We start from the raw sequence: 22,361 nt of genomic DNA on the forward strand, positions 1-22,361 counted from the left end.
GATTAAGAGCACGCACTGAGACGAGAGAGGCATGTATCAACTCGTCTTAGTTAAGGGAATAACATAGTTTAATATGAAAAGTCAGTGAAGTATCCCTTTAAGGCACTGATGTAGAGTAGCCTACCTCCATGGCTAAAAACGGAAATTGTCCCCTATACCCTCAAATAGAGCACTATTTGAAGTATTTGAAGGGACAGTCATGTGTTGTGGTGTCCTTAACTATAGTGGACGTTACTGAATGCACTCATTCAATCCCACAATGCACAATCCCACAACTGATGTAGCCTAAACTCAACAGCTGTCCGACTTCTCTCACTCATTTTCATTCATTCCTTCAAGTGAACTATATTAGTGGACTAACTTAGGGAAAAGTGAATGAGGGTTTAGGGGGAGATTTCAGATCAGTCCTTGTCGTTTCAAAGAACAGCACAACAGTGAGTGAGCGTGTCGCGTATTGACTCCTCCTCAAACAGACGAGGCACATTCAGCGGAGGCTCGCGCTGCAGAGCCAGACGAACGCATGAGCTATTACCAGTCTTGGTTGGGACGACGGTCTTGCATAATTTGCAGACAACATTGATACGGTCAGACTTATAAAATCCAAAAAACTGCCTTACTGGTGAGCTGACTTTTCCCCTTTTTTATCAACAATTTCCTCGCTCTCTGCGGCACTCTTCCACTTGTCACGCCACGCCGCTTCTGATAATGAAGAACAAAACACGAGACTGGTGCAACCAAACTAGATATTGTTACATGATTGGCCGTATTAGCGTGTCACTCCCTACATTGCTAAGTTACCAGAGAGCGAGTGCCTTTGTTCATGCAACCCAAACTTGCTTCTTCCATCAAATAATTAAAAAAAAATGTAATTATTGCAATAACATTTTTTATTGATATCAATTACATGTCTATCCCGATACATATCGTTATCGTTTTAATCGCCCAGCCCTAAGTGAAACCATACTCAGAGCATGAAGACTAGACATGTATCAAAGGTCATTGATGTTTATCAAAGAACTTTATGTCTCTTAAGCCTAAGAAATATATCAAATAGAGGAATCCATGACATGTCATGTGTTCTCAGATGGAGGGCAGGGCTGAGCAAGGCAAGTTTCTAGGGGTGTAACGATTCGGTTAACAACGATTCGATTCGGATCACGATTTGAGGTTGTTGATACGATTTTAGGACGATATTGGTTCATTTAGAACGATATGATCTGAAACAATTCATTGACTTGAAATCAGTTCAGTAACTTTTTAGCACAAAGACTAATTTGTAATCATTTTTGGCCATACAGATAAATGTGAGACATCATTATAAAAAGTTCAGTGTCTACTTTCTAGCTGTTGTGAAAATTGTTTTAAAAAACAAGTCAAAGCGATGGAAAAAACCTGTAAAATCCAGTAGTTTATACCAATCTACACACCAGATAATGCAAACTACAGCAGGAAAGATGAATATCACGAAAACAGTCATGTCTAAATCTGGCATGATAATGAAGACCGTTGGAAAAGAGACTTCCACGACTCGAGTCCTCCGTCACCTCACTTTTGTTCACCAAAATCCAACAACTAATAAAGTCATGCTTCACGTGCACATAACCATACAACTCACAGTCACACACATTGTGCAGATACTTTCAGCAGAAACAGTAAACATTGGTGTTATATTAGAGGTGGTGTGTGACCTGCATTATGAATTAATGATGATGGGAAATGAGGAAATGTGCAATCACTTCTGAATCTCTTGGTAACAATCAAGCTTTTGGGAAAACAGGATCAGAGAAGTGTTTTCTAATGGCAGAAACCCAAGTCATTATGAGACTCAGTAGAAGTGCTTCAAGTTAAATCCTTCATGACTGAAACTTTAAAGAGTGCATATAAAGTGTACTGTTTATCATTTTAGCTACTATAATCTTTTAATCATCATGTGTGAAATATATGCATCAGGTGGCTTTTGTGTTTAACATGTTAATGAAAGTGTTCATTACTGTCATTATTTACTGTCATTAAAGCCTAGTTCATACTGCCCGATTTTTGCCCTGATTTTGAGTCGCTGACAGGTTTTGGGAAATTGCAGACAAATGGCCGAGATTAGGGGTGTAACGATTCGGTTAACAACGATTCGATTCGTATCACGATTTGAGGTTGTCGATACGATTTAAGGACGATATTGGTTCATTTAGAACGATATGATCCAAAACGATTCAGTAACTTGAAATCAATTCAGTAACTTTTTAGCCAAAAATTTAAATCAGTGTGACTGTTTTATTTCAACCGAATCGAATCGTTGTTAAAACAAATCCTTACACCCCTAGCCGAGATCATAGGCAAACCGGTGCTCGTGCACGCGAGTGACAATCCCACAGTATGAATGATCAAGGACACGATCAGTCATGCAGTGTGAACTCCTCTGTCGTCAAACCATCGTGCAGTGTGAACACAGCAGTGACTGAATGATACCCCAGATCGTCATGCTGTGTTCACACTGCACTGCTCTATTAAAATACTGATAGTCTGCTCTATAACTCCTCCCTGAACCTCCTGCTGCCCTGTATCTCACTCTTTCATTGGCTGTCGGTCATCGCCGATGTCATTTTCAGTCAGATCGCTGTTCACACAGCAGGAGTTTCAATTGCCGACAGGTCCAGATATTTAGCATGCCAAATATCTCACAGGCGTCGGCGACTCTCTCTAATAATTTTTTGTTGTAATTGAAGTCTTTATTTATTTTAACTTTTTAACAAACCAAATCAAACATCCCCTTAAAAAAAAATAATTAAAAAAAAAGCTTCCGAACATATGATTAATTCACATTTGCATTTTGGGCCCTTTATCAATAACCCCTAAAGTCAGACACACACACAAAAAGATACAGTAAAATCAAATTATCAAGTGCCTATATGTAACACCAAAAAGTAACTAAAAGAGAATTACCAAAAGAAAAGCGCACTTTAACATTTTTTAAATAATAATGAATCTGTCTCAGTCAAAAACCCGTCCCCAAGATTTGTCAAAACTAGGAGTGTAACGATTCGTTTAACAACGATTCGATTCGTATCACGATTTGAGGTTGTCGATACGATTTAAGGACGACATTGGTTCATTTAGAACGATATGATCCAAAACGATTCAGTGACTTGAAATCAATTCAGTAACTTTTTAGCCAAAAATTTAAATCAGTGTGACTGTTTTATTTCAACCAAATCGAATCGTTGTTAAAACGAATCGTTACACCCCTAGTCAGAACCCTCCATATCATCATTAATCCTGGCCATGAATTTTTCATATGACACAATTTTCAGAATATTTTCATTCCACTTGTTAAACTTTGGAGGAGATGGATCCTTCCACACACTGAGAATCACTCGTGCCGCTGTAATCACCCCCACCTTAATAACCACAAATTCATATTTCAAAACTCCTGGTATCACAGACTGATCCCCTAATAAGCACAATCTTGGTGACATGGGTATTGTCAAGCCAATCCAACTTCCTATACAGTCCAGTGCTCTTTGCCAAAAGGGGTAAACTGTCCCACATTCCCAAATAGCATGCAGAAATGTCCCGTGGACTAAGCCGCATTTCCAGCATATATTATTGGACATAATTCCCATTCTGTGAAGTTTAGAAGGAGTGAAGTGCCATCTATGTATTAATCTGTACTGGGTAAATTTACCCCTGGCCTCTCTTATATATTTATTGGAGGATGACAAAACGTTGCACCATTCTTCTTTACCAATGTCACAACTCAAATCTCTTTGCCATATGGTCCTTAAGTTTTCACATATCTCTTTTTTTTAAATGTGTAAATAATTTGTAGAAAACAGCTGCTCTATGTGCTGATAGAGCCACCCCTGCATTTGTGCTTTGAGTAAATTTTCCTTTGGTAATACAATCCCTTATCTGTAAATATTTCCACAAATTAGTTTTCCTAGTCAAACCATATTACGAGGCATAACTTTGTCTTAAATGAGATGTTCCACAGATCTTGTGTACCTCTACCCAGACATCTGTAGAATACATGAGTACTGGGTTATGATGAAAGTCCTGTCCATTATTAGCTGATCCCTGTGAGAGAACATCCAAGAGTGTAAAGGGGTTCACTAGTTCCTGTTCAATCTTGATCCAACTCCGTTCAGAATCCAACCCTGTCCAGTGTTTGACCAGTCTTGACATTTCAAATGATAAATTATACAATTTTACATTTGGAAGAGCCATTCCCCCAATGTTTCTAGAGGCCCACATTTTCTCTATATTAACTCTTGGCTTCTTCTTGTTCCACAGAAAATCTTTCATCATTTTCTCAAATTGATTAAATATATGTAGAGGAATTCTTACCGGTAACATCATGGAAACATAATTGAACTGTGGGGCTACCACCATTTTAATCACATTAATTTTACCCCATAATGTAAGATTCAATTTCCCCCATTTATCCAAATTAGTTTTTATTTTTAGGAGGAGAGGTTCCATATTTGAAAGCATAATGTTCTCTAAGTCTGGGTTTAATAATATACCTAAGTACTTCATACCAGAAAGTAAATGTATTAATGTGTCCAGAATGACATGATGCTGAAAGCGGCATGCCTTCCGACTTGTACCAATTTATTTTATAGCCTGACAACCTTGAATATGATTCAACACATGTGAGCAACGCTGGTAGAGATTGCATGGGATCAGTTAACACTGCTAAAATGTCGTCGGCATACAGAAACAGCTTGTGTTGTGCACCCCCTGCGTGAGCTCCTCTGATATCTGTATTAGAGCGAATAGCTATAGCCAGTGGTTCTAGAAATATTGTGAAGAGCAGTGGAGACAGAGAACACCCCTGACGGGTCCCGCGCGAGAGATGGAAAAAGTCTGACACCAATCCATTTGTCAAAACTGCAGCCCTCGGACTGGAATATATGGTTTTCACCCATCTACAAAATCCAGGCCCTATCCCGAACCTTAGGCCGCCACCGGGTCTAGACTAGATTTACTTTTGTGTATAATATGAATAAGTCTTCTCATATTATCACCCCAACACCTATTCTTAATAAAACCAACTTGATCACCATTTATAATATCTGGCAATATCTTATCCAATCGGGAGGCTAAAACCTTAGTCAAAATTTTACAATCAACTCCTAAAAGGCTTACTGGTCAGTAATTCGCTGGATCTGAAATATCCCTATCCTTTTTAGGAATAAGGGAAATTAGTGCATCATTAAATGTACCCGGTAAGGAGCCTACTTCTAGTGCCTCAAGATAAACTTTATGCAAGACTGGAGCCTGAATATCAATATATTTCTTATAATATTCAATCGGGAAGCCATCCAAACCTGGCGACTTCCCATTTTTCATTGATAAAATAGCAGTTCTGACCTCTTCTTCTGTTATAGGTGCATCCAGGCTTGTTTTTTGTTCACTAGAAAGATTTGGTAATTGTAGACCTGAAAAAAATGTCTCCAGCTCCTCCTCATTAAGTGAACCAGCAGAAGTATACAAGTCTTGATAGAATGATTTGAACATTGAGTTTATTTCCTTTGAAGAGGTTACCACTTGGGGTATCACGTGGGGCGGCAGTGGCTCAGTGGTTCATGTAGGTTGTCTACAAACCAGAAGGTTGGTGGTTCAATCCCTGGTTCCACCTGACCAAGTGTCGAGGTGTCCATGAGCAAGACACCTAACCCCAGCTGCTCCCGACGAGCTGGATGGCGCCTTACATGGCTGACATCGCCGTCGGTGTATGAATGGGTGAATGTGAGGCAAAAATGTAAAGCGCTTTGGATAAAAGCGCTATATAAATGCAGTCCATTTACCATTTCCATTTACCACTTGGCTGTCTTTTTTAATCATTGATATGTTGTTCAGGTTATCTTGCTGTTTCAGTTGTCTCGCTAATAATCTAAGATAATCTACCATTCTTTTCACCACCTTCATTAAAAATGTTTCTAAGTCTAAATAAGGCATATTCCGCCTTTTATTATAAATATCATTTAACTGATATTTAAATTTACAAATAGTTTGGTATTTATCATTTGAATATTGTCTCGCTAAATTCTTCTCCAATTTCTTTTTCCAAAAATTGTTCTCTTTCTAAATTACTTTTTTTTTTTACTTTTGTCGCGTATGCAATTATCTTTCCTCTTATATATGCTTTAGACGCTTCCCAAACTGTGGCTACTTTATCTGTGGAACCTTGACTTCAAAGAAAAATTGCAGATCCTTTGTTAACTCTTCACAAAACCTTTTATTTTGCAACAACATAGTGTTGAGCCTCCAGCGCGGATCACGTCTTTGATTATTCACACTGCGTGTTTGTCACTCGCGTGCACGAGCACCGGTTTGCCGATGATCTCGGGCATTTGTCGGCGATTTTGCAAAACCTGTCGGCGACTCAAAATCGGGCAGTGTGAACTAAGCTTAAGATGCTGTTTGATTATTCTTCAAGTGTGCCGTACTGTGAAAGAAACTGAAATAAACATGTAGTGATTTTGTCTTTATTTTGTCTCAGTTCATAATCATAATCTGATAAACTTACAGTATGATCTCAGTATTATATCACTGTATTTCTGGCTGTTCATTTTCCTTTCTATAACACTCAGGCTCTTTCTTTAAGTGTTTTTCTGTTCTGATGTTTGGTTTTGTTTGCTGATTGCTGATGTGGTTGCGGTTGCATTAAGTGTTAATGATGTTTAATGCATCTTTGCTTGATGTTTCTGGAGTTAATTCAGGCTATAAAAGAGCTGAGCAGCTCATAAACACCCTCATCTTCAGATGAGCAGCGTCTTCAGTCGTCTTCAGTCTGATTCCCGGTAAGATCATGTCGTCTCTGTGTGAATTATTGTGTCATTGTGTTCAGCCTTTAGTCAAACGTCAGCACATGTTGTTCAGCTTGGTGACTCTCTAGAGCTTGTTTATGTGGAACAGTGGAGAAGAAATGAAAATGGAGATGTTAAATGCAGCTTTGGAAGTTTTCCTTCAGGTCCTTTCCATTTAATGTTCTTGAGATTGATTTGATAACGATATGATCGGCTCATGAACATCATCATCTGTCTTGTAGTTTGATGATTATTATGATTCCAGGTAAGATCATGAGATCGTCTCCTCCGTGAGTTTATATTGTTAACTATCTTTGTATTTCAGCCTCTGGTATCATGTGATCATTTGTACTTAAACTAGTTTCCTTTAATTATCATTGTGTGTGATTTCAAATCATTTTGGCAGAGGGCAAAGATAAGTTTCATTACTTTATAGACTATTTAACTTTACTGTTGTAGCCTAGCGCGCTGACTTTGTATGTTCGGCTGAATTGTTTGCTTTATTGCTTGTATAGCTTCTTATACCTTTTACTTATACTTTTATAACGGCTCTTATTGACCATACATAAACTGATATTGATCATGTTGCTCTTGCTCCTCCTACGGTCTGCTTGACAGGCTCCTGAGTGCCTCCTGAATCCTGTTCCAGCTCGTTCAGCGGAGTGCAAAGGAACCCGGAGACTTCTAGTCCAGGGACGAGCCGGAGTTTGGTCCGTAGGGAAGCGTGGTGAGTTACAGCAGCTATATGTGAATGGGTTTGAATGGTAGATAATAAGAGTAAAAAGAAAACGAGTAATGGGTCAGGAACAGACACAGATGATGCAGTTATAAAAGTGAGAGGACATGATAATATAACATCTGTCAATGAACCTTAATTCAAAGTTATAGTGACTTCTGAGGATAATTTTCATCTGATTTCAATGGCTAATGGCGTTTCACACATACTCCATCTGCAGTGCGTATTTTATTCCGTACCCGTGTTAACGGATGACAGCTTTCACACTGCAGGCGGATGCGGTCCGTCAGTCCGTTCCGGGAGCGTTGCGTCTTCAGCAGTGCGCCGATCGTTTTCATACCGAGTCTATTTTTTGCTGTGCTGCACTGCTGCATTAAAGTGACAGAACATTGTTCGCATTAAACATGTACTGATGCGAAAATCTAGTAATTTCACCACAGATGCATATAATTTAAACGTCAAAGTCAACACAGGCTTTTTTCTCAAGTAAAGCAAGGAAACGACACTGGTATTTAGGTTTTAAAAAAAAGTGCCTTAATGGAGAGCACTCGTCCTTTCTTGGAGGTGAAAAGCAAAGTTCATTTTGACCTGCAGGATTTATTTTAAAAGGGTGTGAAAACGAAAGAAAAGACGAGAGTCGGCTGTTTTTGAATAGCCTATATTGTAAGTTTCTTATTTAAAATGTTTGAGATTTAAGGCTTAACCTATGTTTAAATGTTTCGCCACTTGTGTGAGCTAAATCTAAAGTACTAGGCTATATAAATATGAATTCATGAACTGAATAAAATGTTGTTTAAATGTAGTACGTTAGCCTGACTTCTATGAAAGAGTAAACAAAGAGAATTGCAATTCTGAAGAGCCATGTTCAGTGACAACTTTTGGATTTTAAATAAAAAATAATGAATAAATGCTGTGTTTGTGGTATGCAATAGTGGATCAGTTGCGGACTGCAAACGCAGCATATGTGAAAGCACAACAGGGTGTGCGGATCCTGCACCGCATACGCAACGCAACACGCACCGCACACACACTGCAGACGGAGATGTGTGAAACGGGCGTAAGGAGATTGAGAAGGAGCTCGGAAAGGTCAAGTTCACTAAATACTTAAAAACAATAAACTATTTATGATTCACACTAGGGCTGCACGATTTGGGGAAAATATATAATTGCAATTAATCTGGGTAAAATTGCGATTTAAAATGCGATTATTTTTTATTTCTTTTTTATTTACAACTGAAATGTCTGTATATAACATTTTGTGTTTATATATTAATATGACTAATAATAAAATAAAACTAAAAACTATTTTTAATATTACCATTAGAATAACATTTTCATAATTACTAGGGGTGCAACGATTCATTTAACTTTGATTCGTATAACGATTTGAGGTTGTCGATACGATTTAAGGACGATATTGGTTCATTTAGAACGATATGATCCGAAACGATTCAGTAACTTGAAATCAATTCAGTAACTTTTTAGCCAAAAATTTACATCAGTGTGACTGTTTTATTTCAATCGAATCGTTGTTAAAATGAATCGTTACACCCCTAATAATTACGAATTAAAAATAGAGTATGTCAGAATAAATATAACAATGTGATATCAATTTCTTAAAGTCTGTCTTCAATATGAAATATGAACCTCTTGTGCCTCCACTGTGGGGGGAAAACTCCTGTACATTGAAGAAAAACATGTATTGTCCTATAAATGTATTATATTTTAAGTTTATTAAGTTTTCAAATGTATTAAGTATTATTTTTCCTCATATTTATTAGCCAAAAGTTGAATTCATACTGAAGGCCAGAGGGCGCCCTCGAGCCCCATTTGCCTCAGAGAAGGAATATGATGACGTTCATTTTCAGGAAATCCCTGATGTGTGAAGCTAACGCTGAAGGATAAATAAACAGAAGATAAAAATGCTGTGATTAAATATGACAACAATAAACACAAAATATGGTGTATTTAGTTCTTCAAGCCGTCTTGTCACATGTCTGTCTGTCTGTTGCCACCGTCATCCCTCATTAGTTTAGTTTAGCCCTGTTATGTTAATTGGTCATTATCTGTATCACCTGTCCCCCTTGTTATCGTCCTCATCAGTGTGTGCATTTAGTTTCTCTGCGTTCACTCTGTCTTTTCCGTTGTCCGTTGTCATCAGTACACCCGTCTCTGTATCGGTCCTGATTTGAGTCAATGTTACCAGTGGTGAAGTTCCATTAAAGTGTTATTTGCTAAAGTCATCTTCCTCGTCCTTCTTCATCTTCTTCTGTGTGCATTATCATCACCACTGGGGCCTGACACGTCTGGGGTATTTTCATAATAATAAAGTATATTATAATGCAGTGCGGATCGACATAGACTTCATCAGTATAGAATAATAATGCATCGTCTGCCTCATTCGACTGACGATATGAAGTGAGGTAAAACATGTTATTAAATGGTGTCTTTTGTTGAACAGGTTTATGAACGCTTCACTAGTTTGTGAAAATGTTTGACTCGTGTTGCTTTTTCAAATGCACATTATAAGCGACTCAAACTTTCAGACGGAGCAGCGTTTACTCCTGCCCACAGAGCCGCTCTTCGCGAACACTGACCATTTATTAATTTCATTAAAATCGCAGCCTTAAGGCGGGCGTACACTGTGCGAATTCGGACACTCGGAAGGTCATGAGATATTGCAGACGCTACGAGTCATTTAATTTGATAATCGGCCGCGATCACACGAGTTTTCAGCTTTCAATGTTGCTGCTATAGCTTCAGATACAAAAAATAAAGAAAAAAGGTGTGAAAATTATTTGTTGAAAAGCAGAGAGCATCCATTTCTTTTAACCGAAACAACCAGAGGGAGAGAGAAGAGTGCACGTGAGAGAGAGAAAGTGTGTGTGTGTGGTGTAGAGGATGGATACCCGACCCGAGCCCGACGGGTTCCGACGGTACCCGACGGGTCGGGCCGGGTTCGGACAGATATTTAGAAATGACGTTCGGGTTCAGGTCGGGCTCGGTCACGTCAGCGCGAAAAGGCATTGAACCTTTTAAATTTAAAACTGCTTATTATGCAAGTAGCCAATGGGCCTGTTTAACTTGATGCAATGGTTTGTTTTTGTGATTAAAATACATGCATAATATTACCCTAACATCCGTCTTCCTGCATGCGGAAATTTGTTTATGTCGCCGTGACAACAACTCGCAACACGTGCGTGCATATTGCCCGCGGCATCCCTGTCATTCCAGTGAGCGCAACTTCAGCGCTGCTGGCAGCAGGACAGCCTTGAAGCCATCCGCAGTTGATGCAATCCTTTTTCTACATAAAACCTCGATTAGCCTAAACTTTGATGGATAGATTATGTAAATAGATCCCATGTTGCAGTTTAGGAAACATACAGTTTGAGAAAATTGGTAAGATGACTTTCATTTCAATAAGCATTTAAATTGTGTTACGTTAATGTTTTGTTCTGTTAGCTTGGGCCATTTTTAGCAGACCTTTGTTCATTTAATTTCAGTTGGCTATTTGATTGGGCTCTGTGTAACGTTTGATGCCCCGTGTGCGCGCTGATGCGCTCGTCTGTAAACATTTCAGAATGGCTTCCTTACAGTTGCTTAATAAAAGCGGGATTTCCACACAAACAAACGTGCGTGTCATTAGTATATGAGGGGAAAAAATTGATTTTAACTGTCGGGCTCGGGTCGGGCTCGGACATAAATATTTGAATGCCTGTCGGGCTCGGGTCGGGTTCGGTTACTGCTCTGTCGGACGCGGGTCGGGCTCGGACAGAAAAATGCAGCCCGATCCGCACTCTAGTGTGGTGAACGCAGTTTGTGGCAGCCACTGAGCTAATAATAGTCATAGATTGAGTGTATGTGACGTGCTTGTGCATGATTTGGCAATAGGGGACAGCCATATGCTGGTAAAAATCGGGCCGACTCCCCGAACTTTTTAAACATGTTTAAAAATTATCGTAAGGTCGGGAGGTGCTCTTAACGTGCTCGGCTCGTCTCGTATTTCCTCTCACACGGTGCGAGCAGCAACCATACGAGCATCCACGATGTCCACGCGATTTCTCCCGAGAAAAAAAAATCGTCTGCGAGTTCGTACGACAGCAAAAATCGCACCGTGTACGCCCGCCTTTAAGCTTTCATAATCGCACACAAGCCAAATCGTGATTGTGGTTCGATTTTGATTAATCGTGCAGCCCTAATTCACACCGTCAACAAAGCTCAAAAAGATAAGAGTATCAAGTAAGAATATCAAGATGCACATTTCTGGAACAACAGCTAGGCTAAGAGGAGTTATATCGGGAGTTCCTTTATATGATACTATGGAGGAAATTAAGATGAAATCGAGACCGGGAAAAGCTAGGTTTTTTCAGTTAATGATTATATTCCTCCAGTTATAAGATGTTCCCTTTCGTTCAGTCACTCCGAGTAACGTCAAAACGCCCAATGGCAGTGGCACTGCCATGGGCATGCGAGATTTGCATGCGTAACTCTGCCTACCCACATGGGTATATAAGGAAGTAGCTGGCATGATCGCATTGTTTCTGCTTCGGAGCCAAGAGCATCTTTTCACTCCTGCAAGCCTGAATGCGGAAGTTCTCTCTTCAGTCTTCGAGTGGTTCTCCAGGGTGTTGGTGTAACGGCGCGTTCCAGCGATCTCACATTGCCGGCACTCTGCAGAGCTTTCCTCTCACAAAAAGAGCTTGTGTGTGGCACGTCTTTTTCAAGGCGGTTTGCCCGCGCACTTACGATTGCGATTGATATCTGTTGCTGTCTTTGGGGCGCATTCACTGCTCGACGTGTTTGGGCTCCAGCACGTTCGGACAGTGTTTGTGGATGTGCTGTGTTCCCTCTGCGGGAACATGACCATCGCGATGTTGTGGTCAAGACTCAATGATCTCTGCAAAGAGAGAGAGTCCCCTCTGCCACACCCCGATCTACCATCTCAGAGAGAGGAGGTACTTTGGCTGGTGGCCAGGGTGACCTGAGGGCGGTGCTGTGGTATTAAGAACCCCGACGATCATTCCTCGGGCCACTCCCGCCCTCTTGCACATCGCTTCCAGCGAGTGTTGGACTGAAGCAGCGGGACCGTCTGCTGACGCCCTGTTCGTTTCGTTCATACTCCAGATAGCGGCGAGAGGTCGATTGCCGCATCTCAAGGTGGGCTAGAGTCCTTTGGGGATGACGATCCGGCTATGCTCCGCCTCCGGGTGTGTTAGCACTGTAGAATCTGACCTAGAGTTGACAGCCATGTTATCTCGGGCAGCCTCACCTCTGGCTGGTGTGGAACTCCGCTCGGTCAAGAGTGCTCGCGGTTGGGCGATTGGTTTTTGGAGGTGGCACCCGACAGCTGCGGGCCCCGTCCCCAATGTCATTTCGCTTCCGAGATGCATGAGGAACGCACCCGGTCCGAGAGATCCCCGTGTCTTCCCGTGACCATTCGGTGGCCTCCTCCGCCTTCTTTGCCCTCGAGGGGTCGCGGCCTAAGGGTACACCGGGGTCCCTCCCCCTCAGTCAGACGCTCTGTTGCGCACTACGGTGTCCACAGAGTTCTTTTCAGGGGACGGTGGCAGGACCATCCCTGAGCACCCAGAGACCGGTGACGGCAGTGTGCGCCGCCCCCGGGCCACGCCGCTCTCGCCCCTCTCTGTCGCCAGCCCCCTCTCAGAGCAGTCCCCCGTGGAACGCGAGTCCTTCCCTGGTGTCCTCTGTCAGGGCGCAGTTGTTACCAGTGCCCCCACACCGGGCCGCTATGCCACCCATGTCCGGGCTGGTAACACTGCCTCGCTGCCCCACCGAGGGTATGTGGGTGCTCTGTATGACCCCGTTGGTGCACTCCCTGGGAGCCTGGCTTCAGCTTCCGGGACTGTCCCGCTGGGTCACGCGGACCATCAAGCTCGGCTACGCGATTCAGTTCGCGCAAGCTCCTCCCTGCTTCCGGGGTGTCCGGTTCACCATGGTGGGGCCCAATGCCCCGGTCATGTGTGCGAAGATCGCCACCCTACTGGTGAAGGTGTACTGGTCATCCCTCCAGCCGAGGTGAAGTCTACAGCCCTTACTTCATTGTACCGAAGAAAATCGGTGGGTTACGGCCAATCCTGAATTTGCATTTGAAGGGCGGGCATATCAGTATGCTGTACTCCCTTTTGGGCTAGCTCTGTCCCCTCGAGTCTTGAAGATTGTTGAGGCAGCCCTTGTGCCACTCAGGCAGCAAGGGGTTTAAGTCCTGAACTATCTCGACGACGGGCTAAGACTGGGCCACGATTGGGAGTGGGTGTGCGAACACAGAGACCTGGTTCTCCACCACTTAGCTCGTCTGGGCCTTTGGGTCAACTGGGAGAAGAGCAAATTCTGCCCTACGCAGAGGATCTTTTTTCTCTGTATGGAGATCGACTCGGTCGCTATGTGCGCGCAGCTTACCGGCGAGCATGCGCAGTCACTGCTGACTTGCCTCCGTCAGAAAGAGAGCAAGAGTGCGGTTCCACTAAATCTGTTTAAGACGCTCCTGGGGCATATGGCATCTGCAGCCGCGGTGTCCCGCTCGGATTGCTTCATATGAGACCACTTCAGCACTGGCTTCGCGATCGAGTCCCGAGATGGGCATGGCAGTCTGGCACGCTCCGGGTCCCAGTGACTTGGGGCTGCCGACAGACACTCACCCAGTGGTCGAACCTCAGTTTTCTACGGGCAGGTATCCCCTTAGAACGAGTTTTCAGGCATGTTGTTGTGTCAACAGATGCTTCCACTACGGGTTGGGGTGCCATGTGCAATGGACATGCTGCCGCGGGGAGAGCCAGCGCCACCTGCATGTCAATTGCCTCGAGTTGCTGGCAGTACCGTTCGCCCTGCACCGCTTCATAGCGTTGCTGAAGGGTCAACACGTACTAGTCAGGTTGGACAACACGGCCGTCGTAGTGTACAACCACCAGGGCGGTCTACGCTCCCGCCGCATGTCCTAACTCGCCTGCCATTTCGTGTTATGGAGTCAGAAGCGCCTGAGGTCCCTTCGTGCTGTCCATATCCCAGGGATCCTCAACCGTGCAGCCGACGATCTGTCATGGATTCAGCCAATCCCTGGGGAGTGGAGACTCCATCCCCAGTCGGTTCAGCTGATCTGGGATCGGTTCTGGGACGCACAGGTTGATCTGTTTGCCTCCCACGACTCGTCCCATTGCAGCCTGTACTATTCCCTGACTGAGGGCACCCTCGGCACGGATGCACTGGCGCACAGCTGGCTGCAGGGCCTACGCAAGTATGCGTTCCCCCAGTGAGCCTTCTTGCACGTGTTTTGTGCAAGGTCAGGGTGGACAAGGAGCAGGTCATGTTGGTCGCCCCGTTTTAGCACGGCCGGACCTGGTTCCCAGAACTAGTACTCCTTGCGACAGCCCCTCCCTGGCCGATTCCTCTGAGACAGGATCTCCTCTCTCAGAGATGGGGCACCCTGTGGCACCCACGTCCCGATCTCTGGAACCTCCACATGTGGCTCCTGGATGGGATGCGGCAGGTTTGAGTACCCTACCACCTGCGGTGGGGCTACCATCACTTCCGCTGGGGCCGAGTCCACGAGACAGGCCTATGCGTTAAAGTGGAACCTCTTCATCAGTTGGTGCTCTTTTCGCCAAGAAGACCCCTGGAAATGCCAGATCGGGTCGGTGCTGTCATTTCTCCAAGAAGGATGGTATCGAAGGCTGTCTCCCTCCACCCTGAAGGTTTATGTGGCTGCTATTGCCACCTACCATGACCTCTTGGACGGTAAGCCGCTAAGTAAGCACAACCTGGTCATCAATTTCCTGAGGGGTGCGAGGAGACTACATCCTCCTCGTGCTCCTCTTGTACCCTCTTGGGACCTCTCAGTAGTTCTAAGTGCACTGCAGAGGGCCCCATTTGAGCCGTTGCGGTAAGAAGATGTTAAGTTCTTGTCTATGAAGACAGCGCTCCTGACCGCACTGGCCTCTATCAAGAGGGTAGGGGACCTGCAGGCATTTTCGGTTGACAAAACATGCCTGGAATTCGGGCCGGGTGACTCTCACGTGATCCTGAGACCCCGGCCTGGGTATGTGCCCAAGGTTCCCACCACTCCGTTCAAAGACCAGGTGGTGAACCTGCAAGCGCTGCACTTGGAGGAGGCAGACCCAGCCTTGGCACTGCTCTGTCCAGTATGCGCCCTCCGCGCTTACGCAGACAGGACGCAGTGTTTCAAGACCTCAGACCAGTAATGGATTGGCTCAGGTGTCTTTGCTTGCTCGCCATTCCACTCCACGGACTGGATACGTGCTGTTTTCTTCTCAGGTGAGCTTCTCCGAAAGCCCTGAGCTCCTCCAGCACTGACGACGCCGACGCCAGTAAGTCTGCCCTATTCAGCCCAGACACTCCCCCAGTGAAGACCACATGTCCCAAGATGCTGTGCTCAAACTTGCCGCCATCAAACTACGCCTTTGTTTAGAATAGGCGCCCTCCAGTGGACGGAAAGTTGCATAGTGCACCTTTATGTATTGTAGAGCTTGTAGTATTAATTTTCACATGCAGTTACACATTGTCGGTTAAAAACAAGAAAGTGGCTGGTAAAAACATTGAGTAGCTGGTCAATTTTGAAATCCACCAGCCTTAGGCTGCATTTACACTGCAGGTCTTGATGCACAAATCTGATTTGGTGACTATATCCGATTTTTTTTTTTTTTTTTTTTGACGACCCGCTTACATCATCTTTTCAAAAGCGACCCGTATCTGATATTTGCATTTACACTGTACACTGGCGAAACAGCCCAAGATGTTCTTAACCGGTGAAAGGAAGTAAAACAGTGCGATATGCAATGGACGCAGACAAAATGATTGCACAATATTTTGCTGTCTGCACTGTTCCACACATCTTTAAAGGTCAGCAAAACATTTCTCTCTTAAGGCGGAGAAAAAGAGGAGAGCCCTTGACGGGGTGGCCAGGTTTTCACAACAAAACCCGCCCAATTGCAATTCAAAACTGTGTTAAAGTAGCCCAATTCCACATGAAAACCGCGGACTTGGCAACACTGGATCGCAATTTGTGTTCACCTGAGTTGACGTCATTCGCCTCCGTCCTTTTTTCAATGACATATGACTCGCATTTACTGGGGAATATCTGATCTGTCCGCTTACATGGCAGATGCTAATGTACGCATCCGAATCATAACGGTTTATTACCACATATGAGTGAGGCCTGAATGCAATCTGAGGATATCGGAATTCATGGGTTTTTTTCATGCGTTTTTTTATTGCTTACACGTTCACATGTCATATCCGATCTGTGCCACATGAGAGGATAAAAATCGGAATTGGGCCACTTGAACCATGCAGTGTGAATGGGGCCATAGTGGCCGGTGGACAAAAAAGTTAATTTCCATCCCTGGGGCACGCCATCTACGGGTGATGTCATGTATTTTGCGAAATGCGCAGTTAGGTAATGTGTTGCCCTCCATACATTGCGAAACAGATATGCAATATAAACGATACAAAATCGGCCTACGCTAGAGATTTTAATTCTACATTCTACTACAACTGTTTATTAAGTTAAAGATTTGTTGCTGATTAGAACTTGAAGTGCGATGAGGTCTTAAAATATTTTGAGAAGGTCTTCAAAAAGTTATTAAAAAGGTATTGAAATTAACTTCAGGATTCCTGCATATACCAAGTTCTAACTAGGTGTCCAGCGACCCACTGTTAAGAGGTGTTTCAGTATGGCAGAGACAGATGTTGACTTCTGTGTGAACTCAAACATAAATGATTACATTTTCCACAACATCAGTAATATAATTGAATATTTAGGTGTCCCCAACTGAGCAAGCCAAAAGCCAAAGGCGACAGTGGCAAGGAACCAAAACTCCTTCAGGGCCAGAATGTAGAAATAAACCTTGGGAGAAACCAGGCTCAGTCGGGTACCAGTTCTCCTCTGGCCGACGAATAAACAGGGTATGATTATTATTCTGGCAACATTACAGGTCAGAAATCAAATTAGGTAAATAGCTATTATTGTAAAGAATAATGATTATTTTTAGATTTAAACTGACAGAGTGTGTCTGCTTCCTAAACAATGCTAGGAGGACTGTCCCAGAGTTTGGGAGCTAAATAGGAAAAGGATCGACCGCCTGCAGTTGATGTAGGGTGCTTTCACACCAGCCCTTTTGGTTGGCACCCGCGCTGTTCGATTGACGTCTGAGTTCGGTTGTGCGCACCCGTGAACCGTACCCGAGTCCGCTTAACGAGATGGTCTGGGGTTTGGTTCATGTAAACTCTGGGACGGTTCGCTGCTGATATGAATGCAATCGTACTAAATTGCGGATATGAACCATTAATGACACATGATTTGGTCAAAGTGTATGTTTTGTGTGTGTTTCTCTCATTTACCTGACAAGCGTCACTGACATACTGCAAGCAGAGAGCTGTACCTGGGGGCGAGAGGGAGAGTGTGAGCATAGATTACGCCGAAAGCTAATCTGTGTAGGAGTGCGTGTTGTGTCAGGAGTCAGTATGAGGTTAAGAGTGATGAGAAAGTGGTCTGAGGTGTGTAATGGAGTAACTAAAGTGTTGTCCGTGGAGCAGTTGCGTGTGTAGACAAGGTCTAATTGGTTACCTGATCTGTGAGTAGCCGTAGTAGATACTAACTTAAAGTCAAATGAAGTCAGTAGAGTGCTGAAATCTGTGGCTAGGTGTTTATCAAGATGGATGTTGAAGTCACCAAGGAGAATCAGAGGAGTGCCATCCTCAGGGAAGCTAGAAAGTAACACATCCAACTCCTCCACAAAGTTACAGAGGTGACCTGGAGGACGATAGACCACTACCACATGAATTTTAACAGGGTGAGTAATAGTGATTGAGTGTGATTCAAATGAACTGGCTGAGAGAGATGGTAAGGGATCAAATTTCCAATCATTTGAGATAAGCAAACCAGTACCCCCACCCCTCCCAACAGGCCGAGGAGTGTGTGAAAAAGTTAAATTGGTTGAGAGGGCTGCAGGAGTGGCAGTGTCCTCTGGTTTGATCCAGGTCTCAGTTAGGGCCATGAGGCTGAGCTGAGAATGAGTCCCAATAGATGAAATAAAGTCTGCTTTGTTTACAGCAGACTGACAATTCCAGAGACCAATTGGAATAGAGAGTAAAGTAGCAAAGGATTTCTGTAGACTGCGCAAATTATTAGGATTGCGGCGTCTCGTGTGTACAGAGCGTGATTTACGAGTGCTAGTAGTAATAGTTGAGATTTGAAAGCACATGGTGAATACAGATCAGAGAAAAGGCCACATAGAAATAAGAAAACCGAACACCAATAATGAAAAGGAAAATGATACTCAAGTGCCTTGTCGGGGTCCTTGCTCAGGAGGAGTTGCACAGGGAAGAGTTGAAGTCTTTACACTCATCACTCTTGCACAGGGAAGAGTTGAGATCTTTACACTCATCGGTCTTGCACAGGGAAGAGTTGAGATCTTTACACTCGTCGGTCTTGCACAGGGAAGAGTTGAAGTCTTTACACTCATCACTCTTGCACAGGGAAGAGTTGAGATCTTTACACTCGTCGGTCTTGCACAGGGAAGAGTTGAAGTCTTTACACTCATCACTCTTGCACAGGGAAGAGTTGAGATCTTTACACTCATCGGTCTTGCACAGGGAAGAGTTGAGATCTTTACACTCATTGGTCTTGCACAGGGAAGAGTTGAGATCTTTACACTCGTCGGTCTTCACACAAGGAGGGCTTCACACTGCCGCTTCCGCTGCCGCGGACTATCACGCTATTTACACTCACCTGAGTTTCGTTATTGAAAGCAGCTGGGAACGCCCCCAACAAACGCTCACTCACAACGTGGCAATGACCAAACAAATGCTAACTCCACACACACACCGCGAGAATACTCCAAAACTAATAATACGCACCACTGCACTACACAGACGCACTTATCCAACAACAAATGAACAAACAATCAAATGAGAAAAGTTACAAACACTTACAGAGTAGTTGTCTATCAGTCAATCGATGCTTCACCTCTAGCCTCAATCTAGAGAAAATAACACAAAATCTAGAGATTGCCTCAATCACACAGAAAACACATTATGACACAGACAAATCTCCTTTACAATAGGAAATGTTTCTGTTCTTAACTAATGACTGGTTTGTTATTTAGAGCTGCCTGTCAAGATCTCGTGAAGCAATGGCAGAACAAAACGCCAGCATCAACGGATCAACTGAAGGTTATCATCACAGTGGATGGACACCTGAAGAATGGGAGAGATTTGAGGAATTTAGCAGGAAACAGAGGATTGCACATCCAGTGTTTGTCTGGACCATTTCAGTCGTTGAGATTCCCATCATGATCTTAACTCTGTTTGCGTTGTGTGTTCTTATTAAATCTCAACACTCTGCTCCAGTTTTTGTTATTCATTTGATACTTTCAGATCTCATTCAGATCATTTGTATGGTAGTGAAGATATTCGAACGGTTTAAATTGTCACATGAAGTGAGTAATGCATATTGGTATAGTTTGATTGTGGGTCTGTATTTCATGGCTTGTGTTGCTGTTGAACGATATCTTCTGGTTTCTCATCCTATCTGGTACAAAACTCATCATTCACTGAAAGTCTGCTGTGTTATTTCTGTGATCATCTGGTTTGTTCCTCTGATCTATGCAAACATAGACTCCCGTCATCTGTTTAACCTTCTGCCCCGATCGATCGCATGTTCAGAGCTCTCAAGTCTCACGCATTGGGCGTGAGACACACGCATTTCAACCTGTTCACACGCTCACACGCCACACCTTGTATTTCTCACGCAGAGAAATCAGAGGAATCAAGCGAGTTTCCAATAGAGTTCTGACGGCCCTGCCACGCACCAGTTAATCTAATAAAAAAATATATAGAGACCGAACAGCCAATCATAAAATAGATCTGCTGTATCTGGGTAAGATATAGATATTCCCTCCACCCAAGAACGTTTACATTCTGATTCCAACGTCACGTTCTGCTATTCACGCCACGGCCTCGCTCATTGAATCAAATGCTCGCTGAAGTACCGTTAGTTGGCAACTAAGCCCCGATGACAGACGCAGAGACACAAAGATAACGGTGTCAAGTTAAGTTTCTGACAGCACTTTGTTTTCTGTACTTAATCCCTCAACAAAACTTAAAGGACACTCAATCATGATTTGCATGAAATGCATTTTGCTATCATGTACGTTATTGCGCTCTCACTCAGTGAACATCTGTGCTCACCTGCACTCGTGAATGCGGTGATGGACAGCTGTTCTCACTCGACTGGTGTTTGGATGTGATTTTTTTTAAAACTCACTTTCATTAATTAATTTATTAAAACTCCATTTTGTAAGATAATTTTTTATTTAAGTAATTCCAAACATCACGAGGCAGACGACATTAGTGATCAAATACAGTCGAGTTATTAACCCGCTCCACAGCACCACCCAGTGGATTTAGTTATAACTGCGAGATTTAGAGGGATTTATCATGGATTCACTGCATTTACGGCCAGCGAAGCAATATAGTAAAATTTCAATATTATTTTTATTTTTCGAACATTAATTACAGATCAAATATATTTGTGCTCACCTCTATTTATGGAAGCTGAAGTGTAGCGATATAAAATTTGCAATGCAATATGTAAAATGGCAATGCATTTCAAAATTTACATTTACATTTTCCATACCATGTGTGCAACATTTGGAGCAAAATAATAATTCAAATTGAATAATATAATTTACATTTGCTATTTCCTACACTAGTTTTAACATAAAATTTAAACATAAATTGTATATTGTAGGCTAATACTTTATATAAGTTGCAAACTTAAAATTAAAATGTATTACAGAAATAATTAGATGTGTTTAACATGTTCAAGCAATTACAAAAATTATGCCACGTCACCGCACTAGCCATTATTTTTAATGGAAAGGAGACATAGGTGTTATTCAAGCATTAATTAAATTTTGCATGGTGGCAAAACATTTTTTTTACATTTTGTTATTTTAACTGAATTCAGAAATGCTTTTGAAATTAAAAACTTTGCTTTTAATAAACAAAATACATATTTGAAATAAAGACTGTTTGGAGTTGGGTGCTCCGTTCCCTGAATCCACAGCCTTTGTTGTTATTTTGAGTGTACACAAAAAAAAGTAGACATTTTATAATTATGTCTTGTACTTAGCCTATCTGTATGGCTAAAAAATGATGGTTTATTGGTGTGGGAGTTGTTTCTGCTGTCATAAAGAGAGGAAAAAATACAACCATACTGATATAGCAAACAATAATCATAGGCAGCTTGTCTGAGATTATTTGAGAGTAAAATAATCTCTGTTGTAAACCACAGCTCACTTCAGCGCGACCGTGCTCATGATAAGGTGTTAAGGCCTCAAAAACCTGCTACCAACACCAATAAACAACACTAACCATTCTCTCTCACTCTCTCTCTCTCTCTCTCTCTCTCTCTCTCTCTCTCTCTCTCTCTCTCTCAAATACACACACACACACACACACACACTAATTAAATACATATTTATTTTATTTGTACGAATTTGTCATTTTTCATATCAGACCCCCGTACCCAGCCAAACCCACGGCCGAAATCTCACTCTGAACTCAGTTCAAAACTTGAGAGCCCTGGCATGTTTGATCCCCTACCCGATAATCATTCTGTGTTTTGTTGGCACTTGTCGCGGTCTTTCACACGCAATATCTCTAACTCCTCTAAAGCGCAAATTAATTCTGGGCAGTTTGTTCCTGGTGCTGCTGACTTACACATTTATCATTCTGCCCAATGTAATCCTGCATTTGATTTATATGTTTTTTCACTTTAA

General features: G+C 42.9%; 1 long non-coding RNA gene across 1 annotated transcript; it reads left to right on the plus strand.

The window, feature by feature from the left end:
• Positions 1–6,503: 6,503 nt before the first annotated feature.
• LOC137047981 (uncharacterized) lies at positions 6,504–19,787 on the plus strand. The gene is made up of 3 exons (XR_010899298.1): positions 6,504–6,803; positions 7,428–7,536; positions 19,683–19,787. It is a non-coding gene; the product is annotated as an uncharacterized lncRNA (long non-coding RNA).
• Positions 19,788–22,361: the final 2,574 nt, after the last annotated feature.

The sequence above is a fragment of the Pseudorasbora parva genome, chromosome 2, assembly GCF_024679245.1.
Source record: "Pseudorasbora parva isolate DD20220531a chromosome 2, ASM2467924v1, whole genome shotgun sequence".
Classification (NCBI taxonomy): domain Eukaryota; kingdom Metazoa; phylum Chordata; class Actinopteri; order Cypriniformes; family Gobionidae; genus Pseudorasbora; species Pseudorasbora parva.